General features: G+C 44.2%; 1 pseudogene; it reads right to left on the bottom strand.

Moving 5' to 3' along the window:
• Positions 1 to 14,417: 14,417 nt before the first annotated feature.
• LOC123936044 overlaps positions 14,418 to 24,859 on the bottom strand; it is a 118,725-nt pseudogene continuing 108,283 nt past the window's right edge.

Here is a 24,859-nt window from a genome sequence, read left to right as displayed (position 1 = left end):
TGATGCTACATATTCCCTATAGCCGTATGAGTGCGAGAGAATAGTTGTCAATGTTAAGCATAAAACAAATAAAAATGAAAATACCAAATTGCTGATACTACTGCTCCTGAGAATTGATTTTATTGAGGGGTTCTATGCCAAGCAAGGAAGGGTTTGAAGTGTCTTTTATCGATCACTTAATCGTCCCAATAACCCAGCGTGTCATGTACGCCTGAGGTTCGGAGAGGGGAAACAACTCGCCCCAAGATCCCACCGCTAGGGAATTTCAGAGCTCCCGTTCCAAACCAGGGTTGTCGAATTATCAGCTGCTGTGCCAATAACTTCTCCTACTACGACTACTACTTCTTCTTCTTCTTTTGAGAGCCAGAAAGGGAGAAGGCACACACACATACATGCAAGCGGGGGAGGGGCAGAGAGAGAGAGATTCCTAGACAGGCTCCCCACTCAAGTGCAGAACCGGACACTGGGCTGGATTTCACAGATCACGGGATCACGACCGGAACCGAAATCAGGAGTCAGACGCTGAACTGACGGAGCCACAGAGGCACCCTTGTGCAAGGAACTTCTAGGCAAGCTGCTGTAAGGATCCCAGAAGGGCTTGATCAACTGTTCTCCTAGTTCACGTCCTAGTAAGGGTGCAAAGATTATAGTGGTAGCTAGCTGAGTTCAAGTCCCACCAAAGTACGGAGGACAGCCTTTAAGGGCCTCCCAACGATTCCCCACTTGGGTACACATCGTTTTGTGTTCCATTCTCTACCTCTTGATTCCAGTCAGGAACTACGGACTCACTTCTAAAGGACAGAATATGGCCAAAGTGATAGGATGTCACTTCGGAGGTTCGTTTACAAAGAGACTGGTCTCCCCTTGGGCTTGCCCGCCCGCCTGCCCGTCCGCGCGCCCTCCCTCATCTGTTCTCAGGGAAGCGGGCTGCTCCTTGTTGGCTGTATTATGGAGAGGCCCATGTGGCAAGGAATGACTATTTCTTGCTTCCAGCAATGGAGGACCTCTGGCTGCTCACAGCCACCTGAGTGAGCTCAAAAGCAGATTTTTCCCGCAACAAGCCCGGAGATGCCTGAAGATCCAGATGACATCTTGACTGCAGCCTTGTGAGAGATCCTGAGCCACAGGGACCTGGCTAGTTGCACCTGGATGGCTGGCCCACAGAAACCATATCGGGTTATCAATGTTGTTTTAGGCCCTTTGTTTTGGGGAAAACATTCAAGAAAGACAGAAGTGGGAAGGCAAATGTTGGGCTTCTGACCCACCCCCCTCTCCTGGGGTTGAAATTCCAGGGAACCCAAGAGATGGTAGAAACGACTGAGAGATGAGGGTAAACAGTGGAGGACAGAGGACCTCGATGCTGTTTGCCATGTATCTCTCTGAGAGGACATCCCCTCACTTGATCCTCCCGTGCCGTTATGTGGCAAAGGCAGGAGGAGACAACTGGCAGTGTGGTCTGCGTCGGCTGAGAGCACTAGACCCAGCCCCGTAGAGCCTCCTAGAAGGCAGAGTAAGAGCCCAGAAGTTCCCTGGTGCCCCTAGAGAAGGCACAGAAATTAGATGAGTTGAAAGCCTGGGACCTGGTCCTTGGACTTCTGGGCGAGAGGGGAGATGGCCTGTGGAAGGGACACTGCGTGGACCCCCTCCCGTCTGCTTTGGGAGACTGGGGTTGAATAAGAGAATGAATTAGTGTAGAAGAGATGGTGTTCTAAGGCTTGGCAGGTTTCAACTTCTTGAAATGGTTGACATTCCTTTTCTCCTTGTCCCCAGGACCACCATGAATGGGAAGGGGCCTTCAAAGAAGCAAGATGAGACCATCTCTTACAAGCCTGTCCAGTGTCAATATCCAACCACTGCAGTCACTTCTACCCCCTTGGCAGGCCCAGTGCTTCCCTAAGGACACAGATCCATTCACGTACAGGTGTTTGAGCAAACGTAAGTTTGGATTTCTCTCAGAGAAATGCCAAGAATGCAATGACTGGGTCATATGGTGGTTGCAAGTCTAGTTTTCACAGAAACTGTGTGGAAGTGTTGAGGCACTATATTGTGCACCCGAAATGCATATTCCACTGTGTGTTCACTGGAATTGAAATCGAGGCTTTGAAAAGGAAAAGGAACTGTGTGAACTGTTTTCAAGAGTTAGCTCTATCATCTTCCATGCCCAACAGCGATGCAGGCGGGATCCAGTCATTCCACATCCTGCCTTGCATTTGGCAGTGGGGTGTCTCTCTCCCTCTCCGGTGCATTTTCTTTGAATCATTGTCAGAGGTGTGCAGTGAGAGCTCATGGGAGTTTGAATTGGAATTGCTCCAGTGGCAACTTTTTATGTGATTTCCATCTGTATACTCTTTGGTAAAGTGTTCAGGTCTTTTCCCATTTTTTTTTTTTCTCTGACTGGATGGCTTGGTTATTTGGGGGTCAACTTTTGAGTTTCTCTACTTGAGACAGGAGTCCTTTATCAGGTCTGTGGTTTGCACCTATTTTCTCTCAGTTTGTAGCTTGTCTTTTGGGTCTTCTTCACAAGGTCTTTCACACAGGACAGACTTACAATTCTGATTGTTGGATCATGTCCAATGAATCAACTTTTCCTTTATGGAAAAAGATTTGATGTCCAGTCGGAGGATTCTTTCCCTAGCTTTCCGTTCCTGAAATTTTTCCCATTTTTTTCCCTCTAAGATTTATCATTTTACGTGTAAGGCGATGATTACTCTTGAGTTCATTAAATTTTTTTTTTTTCTTTTGGAGAGAGTGAGCATGGGCATGAGCGGAACGTGGGGTGGAGGGAGAAGTTTAAAGAGCAAACTTAAGCAGACTCCCCAGTGAGTTTGGAGCCCGACTTTGTCCCGGGACCCTGAGAGCATGACAAGAGTGGAAATCAAGAGCTGGCTGCCTCACCGGCTGAGTCACCCAGGCGCCTGAGTTAAGTTTTGTACAGGGTATGAGACTTCGATTGTGGTCCTCATCCTCCTTGTCCTCCACCTGCTCCTCCCCTCTCCCCCTCTCTCTTCTTCTTTGTCTATGGAAGTCCACTTGTTCTAACTCCAGTTATTCAAAACGCGGTCACTCCTCCATTGAACTGCTTTTTACCTTTGTCAAAACCCCATTGGACATATTGGTGTCGGTCTCCTTCTGGGTCCTTGATCCTGTTCCACTTACCTATCCTTATTCTGTTCCACTTGTTTATCCATCACCGACACCACACACTTTTGATTACTGTAGCTATAGATCTTGAAATTGGGTAGAAGGATTCTTTTGGTTTTCTTCTTTAGTTTTATTTTCTCTTCTTTTTTTGGTTCTGAAGCTGAGAGCTTATGGTTTTAAATCTCCTTTTCATTTTCGAGGATGGGAGGGGGGGAGAGAGAGAGAGAGGTAAGGGGTGCAGAGAGAGAGATTATTAAGCCCTCTATGCCTAGCACCAGCACAATACAGGGTCATTCTCACAACCCCGAGTTTGATCATGACCCGAGTCAAAATCAAAAGTTTGACTAACTGACTGAGCCACCCAGATGCTCCTCCTCCTTTCTACTATGCATTGATTGTTAGTTCCATTATTAAGCGAAACGCGACTGAGGCAAAGTGAAATTTATGTAAAGCTGTATTTTATGATAAGTATTCGAAATCAAATTGATTGGCCAGGGGAACGAGACTGAAATAAAGTTAAAGTTATGCAGAGCTCTGTTCTATGCCAAGCATTAGATGTCAGACTGACCGGCCAGGGCTGTCTCTGAGGAGAGCGACCACCCCTAGCTTACAGGCTCAAGAATCGACTGACTGACTGGGGTCAGGGCCGCCTCTGAAGAGAGCGACTCCTCCCAATCTTACAGGCTACCTTTTATTGGGTGAAACTGCAACCCGTATCTTGGTATCTCAACCCCCTGGGTTTGTGTGTGTCTTGTTGATTGGCTAGTTTCATCCGGTCTGGTGACATGTTATTCAAGATTACCCCATACCAGGAACTGTTACAAACAGTTCTTTTTGGGAATTCTTTGTCAACTAACATATTCAGTGTAAATAGTAAGATCATCGTCCTTCCCAAGATGGAGTCATTTTGGTTTGGGCAAGACCTTCTCACTGTTACAAACAGTACTTCGTACTGATGAGATGTCTCCATCTGGCCTGACTCGTCCTTGTATTCTGGGCTCTGTTATCGGGAACTAGCTGACTACATTTTACTGGTTTCTCGGACTTGTTTCTAAGTAAGTTTGTCTGGGCGGGGAGAGTCAATTTAAGTTTACTGCACAAACAACAAAGTGGCTCTTTGCCCAAGATGGAGTCCCTCTGGCTAAATAGGTCCTTCATTCCCCCCTTTTCTTTGGAGATTAGTCAAATCCTTGACTTTTAAGCTTGTTTTTGTTTTAGGGTAGCCAGGAGTGCCTGAGGGATGTTACATAAGTCACCGAGGTGGCGGGGGGGGGGGGGGGGGGGGTGTAAGGTGTCAGCTTTTGTTTTGTCCTCAGCCAGTTTTCTGCTCCCTCGTTATTTTCTCCTGAACAACGTTGCCCTTACATCTCTAAGGTAGTTGAAGGTGGAAGGTCTCATCTTCTGCAACTTCTTCCTGCTGAATAGGGGCGTAGAGTTGTCCCTCCCTATTCGGGTCCACACTGATCAGTTGAGGAATGTAGGGGAGTTACGAAAGACGGAGGCAGCTGAATCCAGCGCTGACAGTGAAGAAGTCACTGTGCCTGGTAAGGATCATCTGTAACAATATTCTGATTACAGAGGATTACTGGCAAGTGGGAGAAAACTTGTCAAGAGATGAGGGCAGGTCCTGGTGTGCACTGCAGTGGTGTCGTTCAGAGTAAAGAGTGGACTCAGCTTAAGAAGAAGAAAAGGGGCACTGTGTCCAGAATGAAGTATCTAGAAAAGTCATGCAGAAGACCGAACTGGACGCCAAGCCTGTGGAACCGTCGCATCATCTAAGCAGAAGGCCAGTCCTCTCCCGTTATAGATTCTTGCTCTGGCTGCCCTGAATCAAGATGTCGGGGCGTTTTCCATGGAAAACGCTACACAACTGCTGAAGGGAGTTCGGGAAAGGCTGTTGAAGAGCCCTCACCAGCTGACTGATGAAAATCCCATCTGTGGAGCGGCCCAGGAAGATGGAGAACCCCTGGCGAGGAAAATACCAGAAGGCTTCAAGGACAGCCCTGATCTGCAGGCAAGAGCAGACCCGCTGGTGGAGGCCATTGGCAGCTGTGGACAGAGAGTGCAGGAAGAGGCAGGGCAGGCAGGCAGGCCAGAGCTTCCTGATGGAGGAGTGCGGTGGCAGGCCACCGGTGAGGGCCAAAGCCAACACCACACCCTCAGCCAGATCCTCCTGAAGGGGATGCACCTGCTAGAGCTTCTTTGGATTCTTCTGGAAGGTGGGGGCTCATGGAGGCAGGTGGAGACTGGCCCCTACTCCACTGACCATGTGCCCTCAGGTGGGAGCCCCGTGAACCAAGGAAAGCTGTCCAGGGCAGTGAAGAAGGCACGTCAGAGGAATGAAGAGCTCCCAAGAAACCGAACAATCCACCAAGCTGCGCAAGTATCTTTTCACCTTCCAAACCCCCTCCTGGAAAGTGAGATTCAGAAGTTGCGCCTGAAGCTCGAGGCAGAGCCTAAGCTGTGCGAAGAGCACCTCAGACATCTGGAAAGGAAGTTGATAGAGGAGAAGGCATGCTTCCTGCAAGTGAAGAAGGAACTTGCCAAGGTGCGCAGGAGGGCGGATGCTGCCCACTGGCCCTTGGGCCTCTACAGGGACATGGCCACTGACCTGCACCGAGAATGGCAGAAAATCTCCTCCTTGCATGACCGGCAGCGCCTCCTGGTGGAGAACAGAAGCGAGGAGGGCCAGAAGGCTGTTGTGTGGGCAGAGAGGGAGTTCCAGAGGCTTCAGGCCCAAAACCATTGCCTCAGGCAGGAGCTGGCCAAGTCTGGGCCCAAGGTCCAGCCTGTCTCCGGGGGGCCTCCTGCTCCTGCTCCTGCTGTTCCGGGCACAGCCTCCAAATACCCTCAAGGGCCAATGGCTCCCCTGAAACCCCAGAAGCCCAAGAGGGGAGCAAGGGTGCACTGGCCAGACTCCCAAGTTCTCAGGTCCCCTGCAGGTCTGATTCCCTTGGCCAGCAGCCACCCGCCACTCACAACCAGAGCACGAAAGCTCCTGTGCTTACCCCTTAAGCCATACCCATCGCTCCTTTGATTTGAGAACCACCCCATTCTTCAGCTGATGCTACATATTCCCTATAGCCGTATGAGTGCGAGAGAATAGTTGTCAATGTTAAGCATAAAACAAATAAAAATGAAAATACCAAATTGCTGATACTACTGCTCCTGAGAATTGATTTTATTGAGGGGTTCTATGCCAAGCAAGGAAGGGTTTGAAGTGTCTTTTATCGATCACTTAATCGTCCCAATAACCCAGCGTGTCATGTACGCCTGAGGTTCGGAGAGGGGAAACAACTCGCCCCAAGATCCCACCGCTAGGGAATTTCAGAGCTCCCGTTCCAAACCAGGGTTGTCGAATTATCAGCTGCTGTGCCAATAACTTCTCCTACTACGACTACTACTTCTTCTTCTTCTTTTGAGAGCCAGAAAGGGAGAAGGCACACACACATACATGCAAGCGGGGGAGGGGCAGAGAGAGAGAGATTCCTAGACAGGCTCCCCACTCAAGTGCAGAACCGGACACTGGGCTGGATTTCACAGATCACGGGATCACGACCGGAACCGAAATCAGGAGTCAGACGCTGAACTGACGGAGCCACAGAGGCACCCTTGTGCAAGGAACTTCTAGGCAAGCTGCTGTAAGGATCCCAGAAGGGCTTGATCAACTGTTCTCCTAGTTCACGTCCTAGTAAGGGTGCAAAGATTATAGTGGTAGCTAGCTGAGTTCAAGTCCCACCAAAGTACGGAGGACAGCCTTTAAGGGCCTCCCAACGATTCCCCACTTGGGTACACATCGTTTTGTGTTCCATTCTCTACCTCTTGATTCCAGTCAGGAACTACGGACTCACTTCTAAAGGACAGAATATGGCCAAAGTGATAGGATGTCACTTCGGAGGTTCGTTTACAAAGAGACTGGTCTCCCCTTGGGCTTGCCCGCCCGCCTGCCCGTCCGCGCGCCCTCCCTCATCTGTTCTCAGGGAAGCGGGCTGCTCCTTGTTGGCTGTATTATGGAGAGGCCCATGTGGCAAGGAATGACTATTTCTTGCTTCCAGCAATGGAGGACCTCTGGCTGCTCACAGCCACCTGAGTGAGCTCAAAAGCAGATTTTTCCCGCAACAAGCCCGGAGATGCCTGAAGATCCAGATGACATCTTGACTGCAGCCTTGTGAGAGATCCTGAGCCACAGGGACCTGGCTAGTTGCACCTGGATGGCTGGCCCACAGAAACCATATCGGGTTATCAATGTTGTTTTAGGCCCTTTGTTTTGGGGAAAACATTCAAGAAAGACAGAAGTGGGAAGGCAAATGTTGGGCTTCTGACCCACCCCCCTCTCCTGGGGTTGAAATTCCAGGGAACCCAAGAGATGGTAGAAACGACTGAGAGATGAGGGTAAACAGTGGAGGACAGAGGACCTCGATGCTGTTTGCCATGTATCTCTCTGAGAGGACATCCCCTCACTTGATCCTCCCGTGCCGTTATGTGGCAAAGGCAGGAGGAGACAACTGGCAGTGTGGTCTGCGTCGGCTGAGAGCACTAGACCCAGCCCCGTAGAGCCTCCTAGAAGGCAGAGTAAGAGCCCAGAAGTTCCCTGGTGCCCCTAGAGAAGGCACAGAAATTAGATGAGTTGAAAGCCTGGGACCTGGTCCTTGGACTTCTGGGCGAGAGGGGAGATGGCCTGTGGAAGGGACACTGCGTGGACCCCCTCCCGTCTGCTTTGGGAGACTGGGGTTGAATAAGAGAATGAATTAGTGTAGAAGAGATGGTGTTCTAAGGCTTGGCAGGTTTCAACTTCTTGAAATGGTTGACATTCCTTTTCTCCTTGTCCCCAGGACCACCATGAATGGGAAGGGGCCTTCAAAGAAGCAAGATGAGACCATCTCTTACAAGCCTGTCCAGTGTCAATATCCAACCACTGCAGTCACTTCTACCCCCTTGGCAGGCCCAGTGCTTCCCTAAGGACACAGATCCATTCACGTACAGGTGTTTGAGCAAACGTAAGTTTGGATTTCTCTCAGAGAAATGCCAAGAATGCAATGACTGGGTCATATGGTGGTTGCAAGTCTAGTTTTCACAGAAACTGTGTGGAAGTGTTGAGGCACTATATTGTGCACCCGAAATGCATATTCCACTGTGTGTTCACTGGAATTGAAATCGAGGCTTTGAAAAGGAAAAGGAACTGTGTGAACTGTTTTCAAGAGTTAGCTCTATCATCTTCCATGCCCAACAGCGATGCAGGCGGGATCCAGTCATTCCACATCCTGCCTTGCATTTGGCAGTGGGGTGTCTCTCTCCCTCTCCGGTGCATTTTCTTTGAATCATTGTCAGAGGTGTGCAGTGAGAGCTCATGGGAGTTTGAATTGGAATTGCTCCAGTGGCAACTTTTTATGTGATTTCCATCTGTATACTCTTTGGTAAAGTGTTCAGGTCTTTTCCCATTTTTTTTTTTTCTCTGACTGGATGGCTTGGTTATTTGGGGGTCAACTTTTGAGTTTCTCTACTTGAGACAGGAGTCCTTTATCAGGTCTGTGGTTTGCACCTATTTTCTCTCAGTTTGTAGCTTGTCTTTTGGGTCTTCTTCACAAGGTCTTTCACACAGGACAGACTTACAATTCTGATTGTTGGATCATGTCCAATGAATCAACTTTTCCTTTATGGAAAAAGATTTGATGTCCAGTCGGAGGATTCTTTCCCTAGCTTTCCGTTCCTGAAATTTTTCCCATTTTTTTCCCTCTAAGATTTATCATTTTACGTGTAAGGCGATGATTACTCTTGAGTTCATTAATTTTTTTTTTTTCTTTTGGAGAGAGTGAGCATGGGCATGAGCGGAACGTGGGGTGGAGGGAGAAGTTTAAAGAGCAAACTTAAGCAGACTCCCCAGTGAGTTTGGAGCCCGACTTTGTCCCGGGACCCTGAGAGCATGACAAGAGTGGAAATCAAGAGCTGGCTGCCTCACCGGCTGAGTCACCCAGGCGCCTGAGTTAAGTTTTGTACAGGGTATGAGACTTCGATTGTGGTCCTCATCCTCCTTGTCCTCCACCTGCTCCTCCCCTCTCCCCCTCTCTCTTCTTCTTTGTCTATGGAAGTCCACTTGTTCTAACTCCAGTTATTCAAAACGCGGTCACTCCTCCATTGAACTGCTTTTTACCTTTGTCAAAACCCCATTGGACATATTGGTGTCGGTCTCCTTCTGGGTCCTTGATCCTGTTCCACTTACCTATCCTTATTCTGTTCCACTTGTTTATCCATCACCGACACCACACACTTTTGATTACTGTAGCTATAGATCTTGAAATTGGGTAGAAGGATTCTTTTGGTTTTCTTCTTTAGTTTTATTTTCTCTTCTTTTTTTGGTTCTGAAGCTGAGAGCTTATGGTTTTAAATCTCCTTTTCATTTTCGAGGATGGGAGGGGGGGAGAGAGAGAGAGAGGTAAGGGGTGCAGAGAGAGAGATTATTAAGCCCTCTATGCCTAGCACCAGCACAATACAGGGTCATTCTCACAACCCCGAGTTTGATCATGACCCGAGTCAAAATCAAAAGTTTGACTAACTGACTGAGCCACCCAGATGCTCCTCCTCCTTTCTACTATGCATTGATTGTTAGTTCCATTATTAAGCGAAACGCGACTGAGGCAAAGTGAAATTTATGTAAAGCTGTATTTTATGATAAGTATTCGAAATCAAATTGATTGGCCAGGGGAACGAGACTGAAATAAAGTTAAAGTTATGCAGAGCTCTGTTCTATGCCAAGCATTAGATGTCAGACTGACCGGCCAGGGCTGTCTCTGAGGAGAGCGACCACCCCTAGCTTACAGGCTCAAGAATCGACTGACTGACTGGGGTCAGGGCCGCCTCTGAAGAGAGCGACTCCTCCCAATCTTACAGGCTACCTTTTATTGGGTGAAACTGCAACCCGTATCTTGGTATCTCAACCCCCTGGGTTTGTGTGTGTCTTGTTGATTGGCTAGTTTCATCCGGTCTGGTGACATGTTATTCAAGATTACCCCATACCAGGAACTGTTACAAACAGTTCTTTTTGGGAATTCTTTGTCAACTAACATATTCAGTGTAAATAGTAAGATCATCGTCCTTCCCAAGATGGAGTCATTTTGGTTTGGGCAAGACCTTCTCACTGTTACAAACAGTACTTCGTACTGATGAGATGTCTCCATCTGGCCTGACTCGTCCTTGTATTCTGGGCTCTGTTATCGGGAACTAGCTGACTACATTTTACTGGTTTCTCGGACTTGTTTCTAAGTAAGTTTGTCTGGGCGGGGAGAGTCAATTTAAGTTTACTGCACAAACAACAAAGTGGCTCTTTGCCCAAGATGGAGTCCCTCTGGCTAAATAGGTCCTTCATTCCCCCCTTTTCTTTGGAGATTAGTCAAATCCTTGACTTTTAAGCTTGTTTTTGTTTTAGGGTAGCCAGGAGTGCCTGAGGGATGTTACATAAGTCACCGAGGTGGCGGGGGGGGGGGGGGGGGGTGTAAGGTGTCAGCTTTTGTTTTGTCCTCAGCCAGTTTTCTGCTCCCTCGTTATTTTCTCCTGAACAACGTTGCCCTTACATCTCTAAGGTAGTTGAAGGTGGAAGGTCTCATCTTCTGCAACTTCTTCCTGCTGAATAGGGGCGTAGAGTTGTCCCTCCCTATTCGGGTCCACACTGATCAGTTGAGGAATGTAGGGGAGTTATGAAAGACGGAGGCAGCTGAATCCAGCGCTGACAGTGAAGAAGTCACTGTGCCTGGTAAGGATCATCTGTAACAATATTCTGATTACAGAGGATTACTGGCAAGTGGGAGAAAACTTGTCAAGAGATGAGGGCAGGTCCTGGTGTGCACTGCAGTGGTGTCGTTCAGAGTAAAGAGTGGACTCTGCTTAAGAAGAAGAAAAGGGGCACTGTGTCCAGAATGAAGTATCTAGAAAACTCAAGCAGAAGGCCGAACTGGACGCCAAGCCTGTGGAACCGTCGCATCATCTGAGCAGAAGGCCAGTCCTCTCCCGTTATAGATTCTTGCTCTGGCTGCCCTGAATCAAATTGCTGGGTATTGGTGCGTGGAAAACACTACGCAACTGCTGAAGGGAGTTCGGGAAAGGCTGTTGAAGAGCCCTCACCAGCTGACTGATGCAAATCCCATCTGTGGAGCGGCCCAGGAAGATGGAGAACCCCTGGTGTGGAAAATACCAGAAGTCTTCAAGGACAACCCTGATCTGCAGGCAAGTGCGGATCCGCTGGTGGAGGCCATTGGCCACTATGGACAAAGAGTGCAGGAAGAGGCAGGGAAGGCAGGCAGGCCACAGCTTCCTGATGGAGGAGTGTGGTGGCAGGCCACTGGTGAGGGCCAGTGCCAACAACAGACGCTGAGCCAGATCCTCCTGAAGGGGTGCATGCGCTAGAGCTGCTTAGGGATCATCTGGAAGGTGGGGCTCAAGGAGGCTGGTGGAGACTGGCTCCTCCTCCCCGGACCACGTTGCCCTGAGGCGGGAGCCTGTGAAGGACACTTGTGAAGGACACACGTGAAGGAACCCGTCCAGGGCACTGAAGAATGCAGGTCAGAGGAATGAAGAGCTCCCAAGAAACCGAACAATCCACCAAGCTGCCCAAGTATCTTTTCATCTTCCAAACCCCGTCTTGGAAAGTGAGATTCAGAAGTTGCGCCTGAAGCTCGAGGCAGTGCCTAAGCTGTGCAAAGAGCACCTCAGACACCTGGAGCGGAGGTTGATGGAGGAGAAGCCACGCTTCCTGCAAGTGAAGAAGGAACTTGCCAAGGTGCACAGGAGGGCGGATGCTGCCCACTGGCCCTTGGGCCTCTATAGGAACATGGCCACTGACCTGCACTGAGAATGGCGGAAAATCTCCTCTTTGCATGAGCAGGAGCGCCTCCTGGTGGATAACAGAAGCGAGGAGGGCCAGAATGCTGTTGTGTGGGCAGAGAGGGAGTTCCAGAGGCTCCAGGCCCAAAACCGTTGCCTCAGGCAGGAGCTGGCCAACTCTGGGCCCAAGGTCCAGCCTGTCACCGGAAGGCCTCCTGCTCCTGCTCTTGCTGTTCCGGGCACAGCCTCCAAATACCCTCAAGGGCCAAAGGCTCCCCTGAAACCCCAGAAGCCCAAGAGGGGAGCAAGGGTGCACTGGCCAGACTCCCAAGTTCTCGGGTCCCCTGCAGGTCTGATTCCCTTGTCCAGCAGCCACCAACACTCACAACCAGAGCACGAACGTTCCTGTGCTTACCCCTTAAGCCATACCCATTGCTGCTTTGACTTGGTATCCACCCCATTTTTTAGCTGATGCTCCATATTTCCTAGAGCCTTATGAGTGTGAGAGAATATTTTTCAGTGTTAAGCATAACACAAATAAAAATAAAAATATCAAATTGCTGAGACTACTGCTACTGAGAATGGATTTTATTAAGGGATTCTATGCCAAGCAATGAAGGGTTTTAAGTGTATATTACTTATCACTTAATTGTGCCAATAATTCAGTTTGTCCTCTGTTACTGAGGATCAGGTAGGGTAAACAACTCGCCCCAAGGTCACACAGCTAGTGAATTTCAGAGCTCCCATTCCAAACCAGGGTTGTCTAATTATCAACTGCTGTGCAAATAGCTTCTACTACTAATACTTCTTCTTTTTTTGAGAGACAGAAAGGGAGAAGGCACACACACATGCAAGCGGGGGAGGGTCAGAGAGAGAGATTCCTGGACAAGCTTCCCAATCAAGTACAGAACCGGACGATGGCCTGGATTTCACAGATCACATGATCACGATCTGAACCGAAACCAAGAGTCAGACCCTGAACCGACGGAGTCACAGAGGCACCTTTGTGCAAGGAACATCTATGCAAGGTGCTGCAAGGGTCCTAGAAGGGCTGAATAAAATTTCCTCCTAGTTCACGTCCTAGTATATATGCAAAGATTATAGTGTTGACTAGCTGAGGTAAAGTCCCACCAAAGAATGGAGGCCAGTCTTTAAGGGTCCCCAATGATTCCTATCATTGGTACACATCGTTTTGTGTTCCATACTCTACCTCTTGAATCTAGTCAGGAACTACTATCTCACTTCTCCAGGACAGAATATGGCAAAAGTGATAGGGTGTCACTTCGGAGGTTAGTTTACAAAGAGACAGGTCTCCTCTTGGGCTTGCTGTCTCTCCCTCCCTCTCTCCCTTTCTCCCTCCCCCCCTCATCTGTTCCCAGGGAAGCCGGCTGCTCCTTTTTGGCTGTGTAATGGAGAGGCCCATATGGCAAGGAATGAATATTTCTTGCTTACAGCAATGGAGGACTCTGGATGCTAACAGCCACCTGAGTGAGCTCAAAAGCAGATTTTCCCCCAACAAGCCTGGAGAGTACTGAAGATCCCGATGACATCTTGATTGCAGCCTTGTGAGGAGAGATCCTAAGCCACAGGTACCTGGCTATTTGCACCTGGATGGCTGCCCACAGAAACCATTCGTTATCAATGTTGTTTTAGGCCCTTTGGTTTGGGGAAAACATTCAAGAAAGACAGAAATGTGAAGCCAAATGTTTGACTTCTGACCCACCCCCTCTCCTGGGGTTGAAATTCCAGGGATATCAAAAGAGATGGGAGAAACAACTGAGAGATGAGGGTAAACAATGGAAGACAGAGGACCTCTATTCTGTTTGCCATGTATCTCTCTGAGAGGACATCCCCTCACCTGATCCTCCCATGCCGATATGTGGCAAATGCAGGAGGAGACAACTGGCAGTGAGGTACAAGCCGGCTGAGAGCACTAGACCCAGCCCCGCAGAACCTCCTAGAAGGCAGAGAAAGAGCCCAGAAGTTCCCTGGTGCTCCTAGAGAAAGCACAGAAATGAGATGAGTTGAAAGCCTGGGACCTGGTCCTTGGACTTCTGGGCGAGAGGGGAGATGGCCTGTGGAAGGGATACTGCCTGGAACCCCTTTTGGACCAGACGCCTCCTGTCTGCTTTGGGAGACTGGGGTTGAATAAGAGAATGAATTAGTGTAGAAGAGATGGTGTTCTAAGGCTTGGCAGGTTTCAACTTCTTGAAATCATTGACATTCCTTTTCTCCTTGTCCTCAGGACCACCATGAATGGGAAGGGGCCTTTAAAGAAGCAAGATGAGACCATCTCTTACAAGCCTGTCAAGTGTCAATATCCAACCACTCCAGTCACTTCTACCCTGTTGGCAGCCCCACTGCTTCCATAAGTTCACAGATACAAGTGACCTCTAAGGTTTCTTTTCCCAGTTTCTGGTTGCTGCCCTGTCTCAGACGTGAAATTTAAGCGATTAAGTGGAGCATCATTTGAGAGCCTGAAATAGCGAGAGTGACAGGGTGTGGAAAGAGTAGCAGAGACATGGAAATGGCTAGTGTCATGTGCATGCTTGAAGATGGCCTGGTGAGCGTGGAATGAGACCTTTCTCATCTTGGGTGAAATGGACCGTAATCTTAATTGATGCTTCTTTTTCTTGCTCTAAAGTCAACATCCCTTGATTGGCAGTCATTATATATGCCTCATCATTTTCCATGTTTATACTGTGTTATTCTATTTCTTGGAAACTTAGCTTGGGTATAGGGCTGCTATATATGGCTGTACAGATTGTGCATTGTAAAAGTCCAGGTGGTACCATTTATTTCCTATGAGATGATTGGACAAGTCTTCTCCCAGAAATCTTTCCACATCATTATTACTCGATTCTCAATATTGCCATTCATTAACTAATATTTGTAGATTGGTTAAATGCCTGGTATTGTTGTAGCTTCTGAGGATTTAACAATGAACAGGATAGTCTCTGCCCTTGGCATTGGTACAGAAAGAGACAGACAACCACATGAACCAGTAAAGTAAGTTTAGGTGTTGTAAAGAAGTTGCACATGTGAGGGTGAGGTAAAATGTTTGCGACATACATTCCAAATCTTTTAACATAAGACTACAGTTTATTAATGATGGATGTTCTATACTTATCCATTTTTCTTCCTTTTCTTTTTGAAACTTAAGAAAGCAGACAATATGTTGTATGTATAACAAGTTATTTAACACACGGTAATAGAGTAAATTTCTTTTTCTTAAAGATTTTATTTATTTTGGAGAAAGAGTGCTTGCATGAGCAGGAAGAGGGGCAGAGGGGAAGGACAGAGGGAGAGGGACAAGTAGACTCCATACAGAGCACAGAGTCTGACACAGCACTTGATTTCATGACCCTGATATCAGAACTGAGCTGAAATCAGGAGTTTCATGCTCAACTGAGCATCACCCAGATGCTCCTAGAATTGATTTCTTATTAGATTTTGCATTTGTCCTACCAGGATGGAATTTTATTTTAAGAGAATATGAATTCCTTAATGCACTGAGTGGGAATGATTTAAAAATTATTACATCGTATTTATAAAATTGAAGATATGTATGTGGGTATGGTAGTGGCAGGAGGCAGACTTTGCAAATTTAGTACATTTTTGACACTTATGAGGTATATTTTCCTAAGAGTCAAAATCACAAACCTCAGCAGGGATCCTAATTTTCCCACAAAAGGCAGTGAAATAGAACTAAAATATTTAAAGATCTTTTGTGTTCTTTTTTTTTTTTATTTGACACAGAGAGAGAGAGAGATCACAAGTAGAGCAGCAGACAGAGAGAGAGGGGGAAGCAGGCTCCCTGTGGAGCAGAGAGCCCGATGCGGGACTCGATCCCAACACCCTGAGACCATGACCCGAGCCGAAGGCAGCGGCTTAACCCACTGAGCCACCCAGGCGCCCAAAGATCTTTTGTGTTCTTAATGGTTCCCTATAAAGGACTAAAGAAATTTGTAGGGTTATTTTCTGGCTTTGAAACTTCATATCCTTAGACTTCTTTACTTTCAGAACCAGTACTAGTGGCTGATTTTAAGAATCTTCAAAAAAATACAAATAAGTTTAAAAATAACCATGGAAATCATTGCATTCTGGATGATGAATGGAAAATGTCAAAACACATTAAGATGTTGGTCCATGAGGTTAGCTCCATTGACCAATGCTTGGAATAGGGACCCACTTGATACACTAGACTTATAATTTAAATGAAACCACTGATAAGAAATCACAATGAATCTTCAACCATTAGAATTACTGAAAAACAGTAAAACTGAGAACGTAAAATCCATAGAGGCAAAGGGGCTTTGGTATTATATTACAGATCTATAGCAGGAAAGTAAAATGCAATTGTTTGCTCACCCCTTTATTGTTATAGCATATATGAGATCATTGTGATAAGTGGTACAGATTTTTCCAAGTTGGATAATGTATGAGAAGCTGCTCTGGAGCACCTAAATTAGATGTTTAGCCTTTTTCCATAAATCAGCTGTCTGGTTGGTTCCTAATTTGTCCACAAATTCATAAATGCTCTGAAACTCTAATCCTTTCTTTTAATGAGGATTGGTAACTCCAACCTCTGAGGACAGAGGCAAGGATAAACTGAGCCAGAGTAATGAGGGATCTTCAGAACCATGAAGTAACCTACCAAAATCAAGATGTTATCATTCAATCAGGTATTGCTGGCTTTAAGTTCCTAGTTTTGCTTCTTGAGCAGAATAAAAACACATGGGAAGCAACAGTTAGTTGAAATGGACATTGTATAAAGGATTTAACTTACTTCTTTTACAAACCACTGGCAAAAAACAGGACCAATCCATTCTCTTGCATGAATACCACAGTCTATCCAGACAGCTCTTTTGTAAATTTGTGATCTTCTGCCCAGCTGAAAACAAGAGCATTCATAGTAACCAACTCAGGCTTTTATTTTTAAAGTCATTGATCAGCATAATTTAATAAGATTTCAGTGCAGTTCTTCACTATAGTTTGAGTCATTAGATAGCCCACAAAAAAGATACAGAAATTTCCTATCTATTTCTGAAGCCCAGGCCTATTTATGCAGAAATAATAAATTTATTGCCTTAATTACGAATCTTACAGGAAAATAGACAAAAAAGGGCAATCCCTTAAATAAGTTTGTTTCTCTTTCTCTTTTTAAAAGATTTTATTTATTTATAGCAAGAGCACGTGTGTGAGCAGGAAGAGGGGCTGAGGGAGAGGGAGAGAGAGAGAGAATCCCAGGCAGATTCCACACTGAGCACAGAGCCCGATTTACGGCTTGATCTCATAACCCCAAGACCATGACCTAAGCTGAAATCAAGAGCTGGATGCTTAACCGGTTGAGCTACCAAGGTGCCCCAAGTTTGCTTCTCCTTCAATATCGTATGTGATTGTTAAGTAAAAAAGCTAAATTCCTCTTCCTCCTAACCCCCTCCTCCAAGAGAATCAGAATCACAAAGATTCTTAAATTATTTCTTAAAGCAATAATTATATTTTTAAAAATTTTTTAAAGGATTTTATTTATTTGATAAAGGCAGAAAGAGTGCAGGAGCAGGGAGAGGAGTAGAGTGAGAAGCAGACTCCCTAATGAGCACAATGCAGGGCTTGATCTCAGGACCCTGGAATCATGACCAGAGCTGAAAGCAGACACTTAACTGACTGAGCCACCGGGCACCCCAGCAATAATTAAGTTTTATTGCTGTACAAAGTCAAATTTTATTACAACACAAATTGGGAAAGCAAAGCAAATTGATTTATAAAATCAAGTGACAGAGTTTTCTTTATAATCTCATTATATCAATATTACTTAAATGTGGTTTTTAACTCAATAACAAATAGGTAGCTATTAAACATTATATGCATAGGGGACCTAGTTTTCATTCATTACTTCACTCAAGTAATACTTCAGGAAATCCTTTTTTTTTAATAAGATTTTTTTAAATTTATTTATTTGACAGACAGAGATCACAAGTAGGCAGAGAAGCAGGCAGAGAGAGAGGAGGAAGCGGGCTCCCCGCTGAACAGAGAGCCCGATGCGGGGCTCGATCCCACGACCCTGGGATCATGACCTGAGTTGAAGGCAGAGGCTTTAACCCACTGAGCCACCCAGGCGCCCCAGGAAATCCTTTTTTGATACTGTGCTTGACACTGGAGATTCAAAGAGTTTATATGCTAATAGGGAGGGCAGACATGGGAACAATCAATCATTGTGATATGGACATGCATATGTTGCTTAGGGAGCATAGGGTGTAATGTCCAATTTTCCCAGAGAATAAAATAAGGCTTTTCAGGGGAGGAACACTTGAATAGTTGGGTAAGACCTGAAGCTTGCCCAGCAGACAAGTTGGAAGAAGGGATCTCAAGCTTGGAAGAGAATCTGGGCACATCCTCTTTGAAGAACTGTTTTTGGGGTATGAAGAAGAAATGGCAGATGAAACGGGACACAGAGGCAGAGAACACGTGAAATCCCTGGATCTTATGTAAAAGAGAGAAGGTTTCATCGTGTATTTCATGGAAGAGGGGTATGTCTGTGAGAGAGAGAGACAAAGGCACGGGTGGACACAAGGCCATGCTGACAGTAGTGGCGGATTAGAGTATGAGAGGGGCAAGGACAGGAACTTGAAAGGAACTCCGTACCGAATGCTTTATTGCAATAGTCCATGGAGAAGAGATCCAGAGATAAGTTAGGGCGAGAGTAGAGAAGACAAGAGAAGGAACTGGAGCAGATCCAAAAGATATTTAGAAGAGAGAATTGTCAGGTCTCCGTGGCAGATTTAAAGGAAGTGGTAAAAATAAGAGGAATTTAGGATGATGTTCATGCTTCTTGACTGCAGTCACAGAATGGTGCCATTCTGCGTCCAAGGTGCTTTTGTGAAAATTGAGATAAGAAGGTCAAATAGGTAATGACATATGAATGTAAAGCTCCAGAGAGTGGACCCCAACTAAATAGAAATTTCCGGAATTATTGTTGAAACCATGGGGGTGGATGTGTCCATCTAGAGAGGATGGTAGAGGGAGAGTATAGAGCCTGAGCAGAGAGTTCTGGGATGATCAGAACCCATGGGAAGGGCATGGGGAGAGGAGCCAGTGAGTGAGACAGGAGGGTATGGTCAGAGACAAAGGAGGAGAACCAACTAGAAGTCATTGTTGGTCTCAGCAAGAGAAATTTTAGAAAAGCCATGGGGATGAAGGCCATTGAGTCGAGGTCTGAATGGGAGGTAAGGAAATAGAAACAGTGATATAAGGAAATCTTTTCAGACATTTGGCTGAGAAGAGATAGAGAGCTCTGGGTAAGTAGCTAGAAGAGAATGTAGGGCCAAAGACTGGGAAGGGCATATACTTTCTTATACATATACATTTATGTAGTTTTGCACTAGTTCACCTTAAGTAGCACCAGCTCACAATAATTTTGAATGCCATTATTTTTAAGTGCATCAACAACTCTATTTTTAAGTGCATCAACAACTCTATGTTCGAAATAGCATTCCCTGGAATACTCAATGGCAAAATTTAAATATGGCCCAAAAATCTAAGGGAAATTATCAGATGATATTAATATGAGATTATGTGAAAGACCGTTTCATTTTTTTCCCATAAGTCAAACTTGAAAAAGATGAATGTTTACTAAATAAATAAATGTTTTTATGCTTACTAAATTAAAAAAATTATTTTTACCTTTAAAACATATAGAGACCTTCCCTCATATGATTTTCCAATAGAGAACATGTGAATGAGACCTGAATGAGTTTTATTTAGATGACGCATCCAATTTTGAATCTAAAACAAATAAATGAAAACCATGTCAGAGTCTCCCAGTTATGGATATTTCAGAGAACAAAAGGTAACAAAAGGCAGCAATAAGTCTCAGGCTCAAAGAGCATACATGAGTATAAAACTGAACAAAAATCAATTTGGTGTTTTTAATTTTCCTTAAGATATTTAAAATTATATTTTCTATCTTTACAAATAGTAGCTTCATGTCTTTATATTGTCCCCTTTTTAATGCATACCTTCTACTACCATTTATCATTAGTATCTTGATGGCAGAGCTTTGTAGAAAATTAATCCATGTGTTCTGGGTTCTTTTTGAAAACAAAAATTATTTCCAGGGGCACCTGGGTGGCTCAGTGGGTTAAAGCCTCTGCCTTCGGCCCAGGTCATGATCCCAGAGTCCTGGGATCGAGCCCCACATCGGGCTTTCTGCCCAGCAGCAAGCCTGCTTCCTCCTCTCTCTCTGCCTGTCTCTCTGCCTACTTGTGATCTCTCTCTGTCAAATAAATAAATAAAATCTTAAAAAAAAAATTATTTCCATTTCCCTCCCAAGTAGTTAAGAGGAAAAGAAATCAGGTTCATGAAAACTATGCAAACTACTTGAAAGGGTCTATTAAAGTTCCATATATTGTAATTTGCCACTGAAAAGAAGATGCTAAGGAAAAGGCATTGTCTTCTACATTTAAAGGTTATTCAAGTCACACATCAGAGGGCATACTCTGAATAATTTCCCCAATAACGGTGATACATTTGCATTGATCCAGTCACACACACTTATCTGTCATCAGAAGAAGGTATATTTGAGATGGATGAATAAGGCACTTAGAAATATGAATGACATTTCTAACTTAAAAGCTTTTCAAGAAGTAAGGAAGTCACACAAAAGTGTCCCTTTAATCCATGGTGTGCAAGACAGTCTGTGCTGAAAAATTTAGATTTTGAGAAGTACCCAAGCTTTCTTTTCTTTCTATTCTTACTTAGTCTAATGAACATACATATATATATGTGTATAATATATATATATCTTATGTATATATGTATGCATATGTATGTACATATCTATAGATATATTTATAATTTTCTTTCTAGTGCATTTTATAACACTTCCATGTGCCAAGCTAGCTAAAACCTTCCCATTTTTTTCTAATTTCAAGCTTCTAAAACATATGTTGGAACATGAAATAGATGAAAATAATTTTGAAAAAAAAAGTCATTATCAAGATAACCAAATATTCTTAGAATATAACAGGATCACATTAATTTTTTTTGGATCACATTAATTTTATGCCTGACATTCCTTTGCTCAATTCAGGGGAAACTGGAAAATCTATGTACTTCTTCATTTATTTATTGTCATCTACTACCTACTTGGAGGTTCCTATTTGCTTGCCACTGGGGATATAGTGGTGAACAAGAAAGAAATGGCCTGCCCTCATTGAATTTGAAGCTTATGAGGAGAGAAAAGCATTAATCAAGTGGTCCTACAATTACATACATAAAAACAATTACATAGATATCATATCCATGTGCTGTGGGTGCATGTAATATGCTGGGGTTAGAGGTGAGGAGTTCTAATTCCATCTTCGAGAGTAGAAACAGCCATCTTTTTGCTTGGGCTGAGATTCAAAGAGTAACTAGGTATTGTCTAGGTGACCAGTAAAGGATATAGTGGTAGCCATGAGGTTGTTGTAGAATAAATAATAGGAAGAATAAATAACAACATGTTTAAAGGCCCTGAGATTCTGCAAATAAGGCTTGGCCTTTGGGAAGTCTCAACTTGTGCAGAAGCTATGTGGCAAGCATCAACGTTCACTCCACCCCCATCCCAATCACTGCCCTCAAACTCTGACTAGATCTACCTTCCATGTCTTTTTAGTTAAGGTTTTCACAACTGCAATTATAGTAGCATTACCTCACTTTTCCATTACCCTTCCCATGTATTTTGGAGGGGTGGTTTGGGTAAAGCAAATGAAATCCAACTTATAAAGGCTTAATAATGGAAGAGATGATGAACTGAGCTGGCTGGGCCATATAAGAACTTTATATATTCTTCATATGGCCCCTGCCTCTATCTTTATGCTTTGCTCCCAGCCATCAGACCTAAATGATAAAGACGTATTTATTTAAAAAAAAAAAGCTCTCTGATTACATACTTCTTCTAAGGAGTGATAAATTTCATAATTATATCCAGACAGGTATCTTCGATTTCTCTGGGTTCACAAACTGCTTGCCTTTTCCAGTGTGTTCTGAAGATCTTCTATGAGGACCCTGGATTTGAAATGATAGACATGATGCAAACTGAATGGAGATCACATAAAATTTGAAAAGAAAATTATGCATCTATGAAAAAGAAGGTATCAAATATTTACATCACTAAAAATATCAAATGTTGAGAAAATGTTCTCTTTTGGGAAATAGAAACTACTAAATTGGGTAAAGAACATAAAAGGTAAAATTATAAGTAGATGTTCTCAAATGATAATTACTACCACTGATTGAACAGCTACAAGAACTGAATGATGGGTATGAGCATTTACATTTATTGAGTACCTATTTAGATACCATGCTACGTACTTCATGTGCAGGAGCTGAGTTAAACACCCTATAAGGTAGATTTTTTTGTTACTTCTGTTTTACAGACAGGGAAAAATGAACCCCCAAAAGGTTAAGAACCTGCCAGCATCACTCTGCTAGGGAGTACAGAGCCAGAATTTGAACTCGGAATTCTAATCTTTAGATTCTTGAGTCCAGTGTGACATTATGAACCCCAAAACAAGACAACACACCCACAAAAAAGTTTTCAAAAGTTCAAAAAATGTTCACAAAATTGAGCCATGGTATATTGCCATTGCATTATTTCCAAAGTGGACAGACCTTCTAAATACAAACAAGTGCAAATTGTTCCCATTCAAGGTAAGAGCAATTCCCCACATTTATCACCAGAAAGTTATGAAGCTCTGATACTGATATATCTGTTTGTTTGGCAGCTCCTGATAGAACTACCATTGTTCCCGTTAGAAAGGCAATATTTTCCCAGACGTTTCAGTACAAAAATCTATGCCTCTTAATTGATTAGATTCTTTATCATTTATCATTATCAATTGATAAATGACATGACAAATTACCAGTCACATCATGAAATGTCCACTCAGAGAATTGTCGAAATAATTCTAATGGAGAATTGCTCCTACAATGGATTTATTTTAATATTTTCTATTCAAGTTTACTAGTGTTTTCACCAAAATAGGAAAATTATAAAGTTTTTCAGTTTCAAGTTGTATGGGATCGTTCTAGATGGATATTAACATAATTGATGAATAAACTCTTAAGCATTTCAGTTTTCTTTTAAAGTCTCCAAGTGTCCTAAGTAGAACTAGTTTTTGGATTCCTTAGTACTTGCCTATCCATTTAGGCTAGTGATTCTTAAGATGCATTTCTTTAAAGTTACCTGTGATCTTTAAAAAATATGCCACACTGGGGCACCAGACTGGCTCAGTTGGAAGAGTGTGTGACTCTGGATCTTGGAGTTGTGACCTGGGGTACCACGTTGGGTGTGGAGATTACTTAAAAATAAAAAAAAAAAAACTTAAAATATACCACACTGGGCCCTACATAGATAAGAATATTTATGAATAAGTATCAGTCCTTTTTGAAAGTTCACCAAAGTGATTTTAATATACTGTGGTGATCAAATTTAGGCTAACAATCTGGAAACCATGAATTCAGGTTCATTAAATCTAGAAAATCACTGGTATCAGTCCTCTGAAGTTCCATATTAAATGTAAATGAAGAGAATAGTAGAATATTGCTGACCCTTGTTTCCTTTTTCCTCTCCTGAGTGTCTATACTGGACATGGTCAACTGCCTACTCTCCTTATGGACTTCCTATACTGCAGGGTCTGGGAAGCCAAAACCTACTTTTTCCTGACTCTCTTGCAGCCTTGATTCTGGGTACAGATTTGTAAACGCTGGTAAGATAGGAAGTTAAGAATGAGGCAGAAGCCATTTCCTGCTGTTGCTGTGGCCATGTCAAGGTCACAGAGATGTGACTGTTGAGAGGCAGTCAGTGTTGCTGGAATCAGCACTCCAGTGGCTTAGTCATCAGGTTTATAGCGTGAGAGGCAGTTATGGTAACAACAGTGGTGGCTGGAGTAGTGCAGTCACAGCTTCTGGACCTTTGGACCATTCCATGAGGGCAAAGTAAATTCTATTTGATTGAAGCTACTGTGTTTGGGGATCTGTTATGGGTTGAATTGTGTCCCCATCTCCCCCAGTTCATATGTTGAAGTCTTAACTCCCAGCACCTCAGAATGTGACCTTATTTGGGACTAGGATTATTGCAGGTGTAATTAAACTTTGGTCACCAGGATGCACTCTCATCCAATATGACTGATGTTTTTATAGAAAGGAAATTCAGTGTGGGAAGATGAGAAAGTTCTAGAGATGCATGTGCTGATGGTTGTGTAATGTGAATGTACTTAGTGTCACTGAATTGTATATTTAAAATGGTTAAAATGGTACATTTTATGTTCCATATACTGGGGAAATCAAGACTCAAAGACACACATAGAGGGAAGATATGAAGAGGCAAAGATGGCTGTCTACAAACCACGGAAAGAAGCCTGGGACAGATCCTTCCCTCAAGGCCCTCGGAAGGAACCAACTCTGCCCACACCTTGATATAAGTCGTCTAGCCTCGAGAATCATGAGACAATAAATTTTTGCCTTTTAAACCAGCCAGTCTGTGGTATTTGTTATGACAGTCCTAGAAAAGTAATACAGTTCTCTGTTCAATAACTGGAAAGTATCTTAATACAGGCTCTAAAAGACCAATCTGAAAATTAAAATAATTGTTGTGTGACAGTTCTAGCCCCATTTTTCTTGTTAAGAAGTTATCGCCACAGATTGATGAAAAGGAGCCCAAAATAGCATTTATAAGTGTTGTATTTTCTAGGTCCTTTATGGCTGATTATTATTCCTACACTAGTTGCGTACACTCCTAGGATAGTGACCAGAGATATTGAGAACTTTTCAAATGATGTCAACACTCAGAATAAAACCCCCACCCCAAAGCTTCTATGGCGGGTGAGGGGGGCTCAAAACTTGTAATTTATAAAATGATTGAATT

Source organism: Meles meles, unplaced genomic scaffold (assembly GCF_922984935.1).
Source record: "Meles meles unplaced genomic scaffold, mMelMel3.1 paternal haplotype, whole genome shotgun sequence".
NCBI lineage: Eukaryota > Metazoa > Chordata > Mammalia > Carnivora > Mustelidae > Meles > Meles meles.
The sequence above is the reverse complement of the archived record's forward strand: the minus strand, read 5'-3'. Positions and strand labels throughout refer to the sequence as shown.